Genomic DNA, 12,999 nt, shown 5'->3' on the forward strand with positions numbered 1-12,999 from the left:
CCCTTTATTAATCTGGGGTCGCCACAGCGGAATGAACCGTCAACTTATCCAGCAAGTTTTTATGCAGTGCATGCCCTTCCAGCCTCAACCCATCTCTGGGAAACATCCACACACACACTCATACATAATTATTATTATTATTATTATTGTTGTTATTATTATTATTATTATTATTATTATTATTATTAAAGTGATTTCTTAAAGATCATGTGACTCTGAGGAATGGAGAAATGAAAAGCTGAAAATGCATCATTAAAATCACTGGAATAAACTAAGTAATTAAATAATAAACTACTTTTGAATAACTGTTGAAAAGTAGTTTATTGTTTAATTAATTGATTTATTCCAGTGATTTTAATGATGAATTTTCAGCTTTTCATTTTCCCATTCCTCAAAATCATATGGTTATTGATTTCTTGGGAACTTTAAATGTATTATCCTTCAATTTCTAAATGTGACTATGTTCTGTGACTAAAATATATTTTTAATAAATATATCCATTTAATAAATCTGTTTTGTTTAAATGCACCAAAATACATTGCCTATATTCACTGAGAAATGGATAAAATATTCATTTTCAATATGGGGTGTACTCAATTATGCTGAGCACTGTAGATATACACAAATATACATATGATACACACACAACGATCTTATACTTTTATAATAAAAGATGATTATTAGAAAAAAATGTTATTTTCCTTTTACCTATAGGATAACACTGCATTTGCTGCTTGCTTTATTTGCTTGGATTGTGAATAATCTGATAAACAAAGAGCTGAATCATGCCTTCCTTTTCAAGCTAAAAATATTGAATTGTCAGCTGGAAGTCACAGCTCAGCAAGTATCCACTACTGTGATCTGATTGGATGAGGATTTTAAATACCAACCCACCTGCAGGCTGACGATTGGTTATGGAGCACAGGATGATGATTGACAGAGGAAACGGAGCAGGAATCTGTGATGACATCATACACGACTGCTCTCCTTTCTGTGCTGCGCATCAGATGATCAGCTGTTCCTGTGTGCGATTAAACAGTTCACAGCCTATGAGAACCACAAATTCAGCTTTTCAGGACTATACATGTAACCAGCAAATAGACTGATGAGGAATGACATCCACCACATATAGAAACAATAATGGACTAAATGCACTGAAAATAAGCTATACCTGGGCTCTATCAAAATAATAGTAAAAGGGATATATAGTTCACCCAATAATGAAAATTTACAACTTAATCTTGTCGAGTAAATTTATTAAAAAAACTTGTTCAAAACCTTTTGAGTTTCTTTCTACTGTCGAAAAAAATATATAAAAAATGCAGTGCCTATTGATATATTACGTTTTTTTCCCCTATTTTGGAAGTGAATGCATGCCATTAAAAACATTCTTCAAAGTATCTTCTTTTTTGTTCAATAGAAGAAACAATGGATAAATGAAGAGGTAATTTCCATTTTTGGGTGAACTGTCCCATTAATACATTTTTCTAAGATATATTTTTACGACTTATTTGACAATTTATATGCTTTTTTTTGTAAGTTGTTTGATATACTCATCAGGATTTTAAAGATATAATTACATGCTTACCAAAAATGTATCTTACATTTTGGGTATAAATATTAGCTACTGCACTAACTTGCATAATTAATTTTTTTTTCTCAGTTTGAGTCTCTGAATAAAATGTTTATGTTCAATTATCTAAATCTTTTCCTGTATAAAATGAGCCTTAGCTAACAAAAATTCATTTTATATTTATTTATGTATCAGAAAGAATTTGGGTCTTTTGTCCTTAAGCATTATATCCCCTTATTTAATATGAACCATTGATTCATATTTTAGGCTATACTTGGTTATGGTAATTTGCAAGAAATATGACAAAGATTTACTCTATTCTACATGCATATTCTATATTATATAAAATATGTATATGTATTTTGGTATAGCTGGAAGATATTATTATTATGTATTTTATGTAGGTTGTCTGATATACTACAACAATTTTCAAAAAAGTTGGGATGTATGGAAAACACAAGTAAAAAAACGTACTGATTGACATTTATTTCACTACAAACAATACAACAAACATTATTTAATGTGTTCCTTAAAATAAATTCATATTCCAATTTTAGTTTCTGCAGCACATTTCATAAAAAGTTGGAACAGAAAAGCATTTACTATGTAATGCAACAGTATAGGGGCTTTGTGATCACATATTCTCTATTAGAGACAGGTCGGGACTGCAGAAAGGACAGTCAAGTACCGGTATCCTCTGCCTCCACAGCCAGGACTTTGTAATTTGTGCAGAATGTGGTTTTGCATTTTCTTGTTAAAATATGTACAAGTGTTCCTGGAAAAAAGGCAGCATATTGTGCTCCAAAATGTCTATGTACTTTTCAGCATTAATAGTGCCATCACAAAAGTGCAAGTTACCTTTGCCAAGGGCTCTGATGCAACCCCATACCATGACAGACCCTTTTGGACATGTTGCTGGTAACAGTCTGAATGATCCGTTGCTTCTTTGGTCCAGAATACACAGCGTCCATTTCTCCCAAATACTGATTCATCTGAGCACTGTACATGTTTCCACCATCTTTGAAATGCCTTTCGAGCAGTATGCTTGAGCATTCTCTCTGAATGGGGAGAAATCAAATTCTCCAAAATTGCTTGCCAAGCTTACGATTGAATTTCAAATTAGGAATCATCAATTCAATTGAACAAAAACTTTCTCTTTAGTTTAATTTCTAAACTTCCAAATCACACTAAATCTGCAGAAACTCACTTCTGGTCCAAACCCCTCCCCCAGAGTATCGCTAGTCTATAGTGATCGATGATTGGCTCCTGTACTAGAAGGCGGGCTTTATTCACCAAATTGACAGTTACGCCTTTCCCCATTCAAAAAGGTAGGAGTGACATGTCTTGTGTATTCTATAGTTTTTGATATGATTATGTATTGTGGTACTTGACAAAGCTTTGCCAAAGTAGTCCAGAGCACATGTAGTGGTATTGCTTGTAGATGAATGACAATTCTTGACGCAGTGCCACCTGAGGCATCGGAGATCAAGGTAGTTCAGCTTAGGCTTGTACACTTGTTCTATACACACTAAAATGCCTCCCGATTCCTTGAATCTTTTATTGATGTTATGCACTGTTGAAGGTGAAGTATCCAAATGTCTTCCTATCCTTTTTTGAGGAACATGGTTCTGAAACACTTGATTAATTTTCTTACATATTTGCTGGCAAACTAGTGATCCTTTGCTCCAAAAGGGCTAGACAAGACTTCTTCCTCTTCTTCTTTTTAGTTTAATAGCAGGTAACAAACCAGCTTAAGGTTCATTACCGCCACCTACTGTGTTGGAGTGTGAGACCTCAATAAGTAGAAGGATAACTCTTTACATAGTCTCTATTATTAAAACAAAAAAACAAACAAACAAACAAAAAAGGGAGCTATTTAAATTGGAGTGTCCTATATCGAGTCTGGTTATGACAGTGTCTCCCTTCCCATTCCTATATACTTTCCTTTCTTTCCCCTCTTTAGTTTGTATGTTATAAAGATGTCTTTCCTTTGATTCGGAATTCCAGTCCTCTGACAACGATTAAAAACTGAATTATTTATAGCATGTTTTGTTTTTCTGTTTTACATAGTGGGATCTCAATAGACATTTCTTGGTTGCTGATTTTGTTCCAAATTATAATTACAATCACCTGTTGACATCACCTGTTTCAAATCACATCATTAACCAATTTACCTGATTACTAGACCCAAACTTTCATATATTGTAAGAACCAAAATTGGAATACGTGTAAATTTAGAAATCTTTCTTTTTATATTTGTATTGTTTCCATACTGTCCCAACTTTTTCTAATTTGGGGTTGTATCATAAGGATCTCATCAACATCAAGACTCACATTATTCTGCTCCATAATATTATACATCAATCAGATGTGAAATAACATACAAAAAATACACAATAATAGACAAAAAGTGTTTTTTGGTTTTTAATTAACAAGTGCACTTAGCATGGAAATATAATGTAGCGAAGCTCTGCTTAAATGATGCAGTTGTGCCGGTAATGAATTATTAATGGCATAAATAATAAATTAATAACAAATATAATTAATAATAAATTAATTCAAGCTTTGAGCGCAGACATGGATCCCAAAATAAAATAATGAAGCACAAGAAGAGCAGTTTTGGGAAGTAAGCATTTTATAAAGTATTCCTGCACACTAAACTGCTGCTGATAATCTCGCCGACTATAGGAAATGCTGCTCAGTATTTAACATAAGCACACAGAGAACAGACGCATTCATCTTCACACTCCACCGTTTTTATCTAAGCTGTTTTTTTGTCAGCGTGATATAACCGAGAGCTGAGAATAAGCTGATACTGTGCTTCTGACAGAAGAGCTCAGAGGATCAGAGATTCAACAGTGTAAAAATCATCTGAAATACATCTGAATGCATCTCACCGCCCTGCCAGAGCTTTGCAGGTCAATATGCCAGCTGCTTTCTGTGTTCGTCCACTGAAAACAAACATGTGCCAGTTAGAACATGCTGTTATGGCAGGCATTAAACACGTTTTTCTGCACTATGGGATTTCCCTTCGAAACGGATTTGGCATCAGGTTTTCTGATGAGCACTTGATCTACTGTTAGTAAACTAAAGGAAGAGTTGATATTGCGCTTATTAATCTGACTACATTTTCTTGATAATAACTGTACATTTTTTTTGAATTTTTTTTCATAAAAAATATACAGTATATATCAGCAACTGCACCAAACTGCTTTTTTGAGCTCTATTTGTGATTTTGTTCTCAAGTATTGTAGTACACCTTACTAGTACCAGGTTGGACCCCTCCCTTTTTCCTTTAGAATTGCCTTAATCCGTGGCATAGATTCAGCAAGGTAGTGGAAATATTCCTCCGAGATTTTGGTCCATGTTGACATAATAGCATCACACAGTTGCTGCAGATTTGTCGGCTGCACATCTATGATGCAAATGTCCTATTCCACCACATCCCAAAGGAACACTTGATATCTGGTGACTGTGGAGGCCATTTGACTACAGTGAACTCATTGTCATGTTCAAGAAACCAACCTGAGATGATTCGAGCTTTATGACATGGTGCGTTATCCTGTTGGAATTAGCCATCAGAAGATGTGTAAACTGTGGTCATAAAGCGATGGACATGGTCAGCAGCAATACTCAGGCAGGCTGATGCATTGACACGATACTCAAATGGTACTAATGGGCCCAAAGTGTGGCAAGAAAATATCCCACACCATGACACCACCGCCACTAGCCTGAACTGTTGATTCAAGGCAGAATGGATCGATGCTTTCATGTTGTTGATGTCAAATTCTGACCCATCCATATGAATATCGCAGCAAAAATCGACACTTATCAGACCAGGCAACATTTTTCTAATCTTCTATTGTCCAGTTTTGGTGGGCTTGTGTGAATTGTGGCCTCAGTTTTCTACTCTTAGCTGACAGGAGACAGCCAAGACACAGCTGGTCTGGCCATTCTCCTCTGACCTCTGGCACCAATAAGGCATTCGCACCCACAGAACTGCCGCTCACTGGATATTTTCTCTTTTTTTAACCATTCTCTGTAAACCCTAGAAATGGTTATGCTTGAAAATCCCAGCAGTTTCTTAAACACCCAGACAAGCCTGTTTGGCACCATCAAACAACCCACGTTCAAAGTCACTTAAATCACCTTTCTTCCCCATTCTGATGCTCTGATTGAACTGCAGCAGATCACCTTGACCATGGCTACATGCCTAAATGCATTGAGTTGCTGCCATGTGATTGGCTGATTGAAAATTTGCGTTAACAAGCAGTTGGACACCTAATAAATGGGCCGGTGAGTGTATATCTAATATTGTTTAGCTGAATGCATACAGAGTCAAGGTACAGTAACAAGCGATGTCTCATATATTATAATAGCTGAAGGCTAAATTTTATTGAGAGGCCCAAACTGAGCAAAATAATATTTTAAATGGTCCAAAAATCTTTTATATTTTGCACAGCTTGTAGTGTAAATCTTTAAGATCTTGATGCGATCTTTATATTAGTGTAACAGATGACTTATATAAAATGTATAGAAATATCAGTCGTCACTTTGTATCTCATACCATACATGCAGAAAGATATTCAAGTGGCCGAGACTGCAAAGGTACAGGCCCAGAGACACAGTTGCACTGCAATACTGATGTAATGAGGTCACAGATGGATGTAATTTACAGCCCAGACTCATTGGAAATATATGCTTCAGACTACAGTTTTCTGTTAAATACGTTGCTCCAGATATGTTTTGCTGCATGTTTTAGATAACAAATCCACCAGAGGCTGCCATCTAAATTTTTTGCAAATATGAAATACGTTATATAAATAGTATGTTTGTTGTTTTAAACAGACATCCTTCTTGGACATGTCTACAAGAAGGTAGGGCTTGTTGTACAGATAATCTAGCGAACCACTGACCTAAAGTTTCCCTAAACCCAATCAATATTGTTTTCAAAAGCAAACATTAAAAAAGTGCACCTTGCAAAACCACATAATTTTACCTTGATTTTATATTGCTTTTACCTCTTCATGGAATTATGCTTTTCTGGACTTGAACTTGAGTGTGCTACAAAGAAAAGTGAGCAAACGTTCCTGATTACAAATATACACAAACACTGTTAAGTAGTTTTGTGGTATTTATTTAGCACAAATAACTGCATGAAATCAAATCTTTATTCATCGATATACTGTATAAATATCATCAGTGTGAGGAGGAATAAATGTTGTTGGTATCATACTGCCCCAAGAAACGACAGTCAAATGAATGTCAGCGTACGTTTTGGCAGTTTCACAGAAAGGTAGGCTGAAGCAAGTATTTCCTATGAGTCTGTTGGTAATTTACAACGGCTTTAAATGTGGATCCTGCAAACAGAATAATCGACCATCTGGAAAACTTTCCCAGAGTTTTGCATGTGGAGATTCCATGTGGATCTGCTCACTTAAATAAGAAAAAAACTAGAATATCTTCTTAAACTTAGAATATCTCCTTATCTCCTTAATATCTCCTTACCTACATCAAGTCTAGTTAAGGCTAATCGGCTCTAGATTAGTTATTAATGAACAAGTTCAGCACTTCTGGTAACACTTTTATCAGCATGGAGAATGCTGACAAAAATATAGATTACGATCAAAACTGAAGTTACTGGTCAGCCAAGAGATATTTTAATGACTAGTATGAAGTATGAAGTGAAGTACTATTAATCTATTTACAGTTAGTTTACATGTAGATGCCTGTTTACTTACAGGCTGATAACCAACAAAATGTTTAGTTCAAGTTAAGGTTCATTAGTTAATGCATTTACTAACATGAACTAATCATGAACAACACATGTACGGAATTTATTAATCATAACTGAACATTTACTAATGCATTATTAACATCCACGTCCATGCTTGTTAACATTAGTTAATGCACCATGAGTTTACATGAACTAACAATGAACTACTGTATTTTCATTAACTAACGTTAACTAGCATGAACAAATACAGTAGTAAATGTATTGTTCATTGTTTGTTCATGTTAATAAATGCATTAATTTACCTTAACTAATGAACCTTATTGTAAAGTGTGACCGATTTATTTATATAGCACAATTCCAAATGGCCACAAAGCCGCACAAGTGCTTTACAGAGAAGATACAGACATGGAAGTACAGACATAATAAACAAAACAGCAATAATGTAATGTAAAAGAGAGCATAGAAAATATCAAATGGATTATACAGAAACAGTTTAGTTTCAATGCCTAAAAGTAAAAAAGTAATTGACCCCTTAAATAATTCTGCTAAGATATGCTACCACAGTTGACCACATTAAACAGGATTAAAAACTAAAGCGTTGGCGCCACGAGGAAGGGACTTATGCTTCAAACGACTTGGAAAAAAAGATGAGTTTGTAATTTAGACTTGAAAATTTGCAGTGACAAAGCCATTTTTAATTCTAGAAGCAGCCCGTTCCAAAGGTGTGGACTGGCTATAGCGAATGCATGTTCCCCCCTGCTTTTGAGGTGTGCCTTTGGAACTTTTAATAGAAACAGATCAGAGGAATGCAAGTGTCTGGATGCAGTGTAAAGGATGGATTGTTTAAGTAATAAAAAAAAAAAACCAACAAAAAACCCCCACTGAATTTATAATAGTTTATAATATGAGCTGATAATATCATCCACAACTCTTAGGTATACAGCCTGCTCCAGGTTGATGGACAGACAGGAAGTCTGTGGTGAAAATGCAGAAAACCATGTTGTGAAGCACAGGCCGAGTGGTGGGCTGAAGTGTCTGACCCAGGAGACCCCGTGTTTGTTGTCACAGCTGAGCTGCACACTTTTGAGGCAGTCAAGCGCAGACATGAAGCCGAGACCCTGAGGACCACCACACCACAGACAAAATGCCTGACAAGTACTCCTTCTCTAAGAGCAGACCACCACCTCAAACAGTCTAAATCTAACTCGACCTCTTGGTAGGTGGGATGTTTTCACTCCAGACTGAGAAAGAGCAGCTGATGTCTGCTGCGATGACAGAGTTTGGGAGGCACAGTTTATGAAACGGGGTCAGCACGAAGAACAAGGGCTCTTGTGTGTTATAAAAACTCTTGCCATTTATCACTGCAGACAATCTCTGGACTGGAATCATGGCGTTTATTTATAGCAAAGCAGAAATCAGTTTTTTTTCTCCTTTATGCAAACAACATTTCTTTGAGCCATAAAGTATAATGTGCACTAGTAATGTTAATACATTTCTTTACAGGCATCTTTGCACCCATGAAGAACTTTTAATAACAATGGCAGTTTTTTGTGGAAATAACTGTAGATTATTTAACTGTTCTTGACACAAAAAAATGATCTTTGAAGTCATGTTAACTTGCAGCAGTGTTCAACAATTAAAAAAAACCAAGGCATGGACTCAACCTCAATAAGTCTTGAGGTTTCTGCCACCAAAACATTACCAGCAGATTTTTGATGGCCCGTAGATTGTGAGTTGGAAGTAGAAACTGCTTGTTAGTCCAGCACAACAGATGCTCAAAAAAATTCTTATTTGGGGAATCCGGAGGTCAAGACAACACCTTGAACTATTCGCTGTTATACAGGCCATTTCTAGACAATGTGTGCAGTGGGACAACATGCATTATCCTGCAGAAAGAGGCCACTTTTACCAGTGAGCACTATAGCCATGATTGTACCTATTCTGAAAGTATGTTAGGTACTGAGCATGTCTAATTAAAACTGATGTCATTTGATTTGGGCACAAAGAAAATTCTCTGTTAAATGTCAATGTGGGATCTTTGGCCCCACATATTACCCAGTGTGCAAGAAATCTCAGTATTATGTTTGATGAAAACTTAAATTTGACAAACAGATCAGTACTGTCGTAAAATCCTTATTTTACCACCTCAGACAACTGTCTAAAGTCAAGCCATTTTTTTCTCAGAGAAAGTCTCAAACAGTGATTCGTGCCTTCGTAACAACACAACTGAATTACTGTATTACTCAGTGTTCTCTCTCTCATCTGCAGCTGGTACAAAATGCAGCTAGACTACTCGCTGGTACCCACAAGTATGAAAAATTCCTATTTTAGCTGCACTTCACTGGTTACCCATTAAATACAGAAATGATTTTAAAATGGTATTATTTGTTTGCAAAGTCTTGTGGACAGACAATATACCCCCTCTCGATCATTGAAATCTTAAGATTTCAATTTACTCACCGTGCCCAGAACACATGGAGCGTTTGCTGTTGCTGGTCCTAATCTCTGGAACACTATACCAATTCACATTAGACTTTCCCCTCCATTTCTGTGTTTAAGTCTGTTTTAAAGACCTATCTATTGTCTCTCACTTTTAATATTCATTGATCACTGTTTTATTGCTTTTATTTGTTAAATGCTTCTTTAATATTCTGCTTTCTTCTCTGTCTTTAGTACCCCTATGTACAGCAATTTGGTCAAGTTGATCACACTCCCTCCACTGGCTTATCATGTCCCACAACGTAACAGTGGTGTCAATGCTTAAGCAAACCACCAAAAGACAACTAGACTTATCAGACCAAGTGACCTTCTCCCAGGCCAAGGTCTAGTTCCAGTCCAGGGTAATTGGAAATGTGCCTTTTTGTGAAACTTAAAATACATTGCTCTGAGCATGTTTCAGATGACAAATCCTCAAGAGGGCTTTGCCTACACTGAAACAAATAATGTCTGCAATACTGTTGCAATCAATTTATATGTGTTGCATTTAAACAACCTAATTAATTTATTAATGTTCAACTTAATTTGTTTGTTTAAATTCAGGCCAAATAAATTATTTACAACAATTTACCTAAAAAAAAAAAGGAAATTCAAGGAACCTTTGAATTTTTATTTCAGGATACATTTTTGTGAATCTGAAATACATGACTTCTTGTACACATCTATGAGAAAGGCAGGGCTTATCGTGCAGATCACCTACCGAACCACTGACCTAGCCTTTCCCTAAACCCAAGCAATATGTCATGTTATTTTCTCTATACATAAACGACCTTCCTTCAGTCTGTGCAAATGTCCTTGTTCACATGTATGCAGATGACACAGTCATTTATACAAATGGTAAACACACAACTCAAATAGCAGATAAACTTACACGAGCTATGGCTCATGTCTCAGAATGGTTAAACCAGTCTTGTCTAACTACCTGGTCACAGGCAAGCAAAACAATGCTAAAACCCAAAATCACTATACAAACAGACTTTAATTAAAATACCAGATAAAAGGCCTCTAAGACATCTTCAGTAGACCATTTTACAAAAACATAAACTGTTAAACTGGGAAAATGTCATTAAGTATTCAAACTTTTGTCTGATGTATAAAATCATTCATGGTCTGTCATCTCACCTCTCAGTCGGTTTGTAAACATAAGGAACACCACACAGAGAGCAACACCAGGAGCAGCCCGAGGACACTGTATTGTACCACATCCAGAAAAGTGCCTTTGGTCAGGGAGCCTTTTCAGTTACAGCTGCACAGGAGCGGAACTCTGTCCCTGGCAGCATCAGAGAAATAACAACTTACAATGTGTTTCAAAAACATTTAAAACTCTGGTTTATAGAAAATCAGATGTGTCATCATTCGTATTAGCGTGAACTTACCAATCAGGTTACCACTAGTGTCTGTCATTTTAATGATTTGTTATTTAAATATGTTTAACCACTCTTATCTCTATTACATAATGTTTTCAGTTTATTTTGTACATAGACATTTTTATTAAGATCTACTTAACTATGTCTACTTAGCTTGATTGACATAATCTATTATTTGTTGATAGCATGCCACTGTAAACATCATTAGTGTGAAAAAGAACAACGTCAATTTATCCACAAACTGCAGTGAAATGTATGCTTAAGTTTGTTTAGCATGAATTTCCAATGAGCATGTGTTGTCTGGTTCTGATTCCTGTGTGCCCATTATAAGTACATTCAAAAGAGGACAGGGGTCATCATAAGCACCCTGACAGGTCTGTCTCTACACATAAGCAGTAGTGTGCAGTGCACTGTGTTGTGACACATTCCTCCCATAACAATCATTAAAATTTTATGTGACTTGCACCACAGAAGACCTTTTGTTGGCTCCGACCAGACGAGATGAGCCTTGGGCGCCAACACTTGCTGGTTTGTGGTTTGTCCCTTCTTGGACCACTGTTCTGCTGACCAGAAGCCACCCATAAACCTTTCTGAGATCCTCTTTGACTGGTCATAATGTTTGCTAATCAGTGCAGACAATGTAAGTTCCCAACAGTTCATAACTTTTCGATTTATTGGCTAATTTGTATGATTTCATTTATACAAACTTTCTTTAATTTAAAGATAAATGGAAATTATCTTTGGCTTCACCACACAACCACATCTGTTCACATTACACATATCACAGAAAAACAGGCAACACAAACACATGCAATATAATCACATAAATCACATTAAAAGCTCAACTAAAACCCTACATACTTAAAACCCAATATTTAAAATTCTAATGGCAGTCAGCACAAATGACATTTGATACACATTTTTCTTTACTTGAGGTTGCCTAAAATATTGTTTTGATGGCAAGAGCTGAAATTTTGTGAGCTTTTTTATATATTTTTTTATTTTTAATGCACTCACCTAGTTTGCACACACCTCATTTAAAGAGTTTTCTTTATTTACATGACTATGAAAATTGTAGATTCACACTGAAAGCATCAACACTCTGAATTAACACATGTGGAATTATATACAAAACAAATATTGCGAAAAAGAAATGAAATTATGTCATTCTAGGTTCTTCAAAGTAGCCACCTTTTGCTTTGATTACTGCTTTGCACACTCTTGGCATTCTTTTGATGAGCTTCAAGAGGTAGTCACCTGAAATGGTCTTCACGTCACAGGTGTGTCCTGTCAGACTTAATAAGTGGGATTCCTTGCCTTGTAAATGGGGTTGGGACCATCAGTTGTGATGTGCAGAAGTCAGGTGGATAGACAGCCGATAGTCCTACTGAATAGACTCTTAGAATCTGTATTATGGCTAGAAAAAAGCAGCTAAGTAAAGAAAAATGAGTGGGCATCATTACTTTAAGAAATGAAAGTGAGTCAGTCCGAAAAACTGGGAAAACTTTGAAAGTGTCCCCAAGTGCAGGCACAAAACCAATAAAGCGCTTCGAAGAAACTGCTATAGCAAACTGTGAGATATGTAAACTTGAGATTTTTTTAAACTTGAGTTGCCATTTATTTTTATATTAGATTTTTAAAAAATATTTTCTAATACTCTAAGGTCCAAAAGTGAAGAATTTATGTTATTTATTATTTGATTGTTCAAGCTACCCCACAGAAGTGCTCTGTGTGTTAACAGAGTTGTTGAATGTTAAAATAAGGTGAATTAAATAAAAAAAGGAACATACTGGATCTGTTTCTTCGTTTTTTTTAATTATTTTTTT

The sequence above is a fragment of the Danio rerio genome, chromosome 12 (genome assembly GCF_049306965.1).
Source record: "Danio rerio strain Tuebingen ecotype United States chromosome 12, GRCz12tu, whole genome shotgun sequence".
In the NCBI taxonomy this organism is placed as follows: Eukaryota; Metazoa; Chordata; class Actinopteri; order Cypriniformes; family Danionidae; genus Danio; species Danio rerio.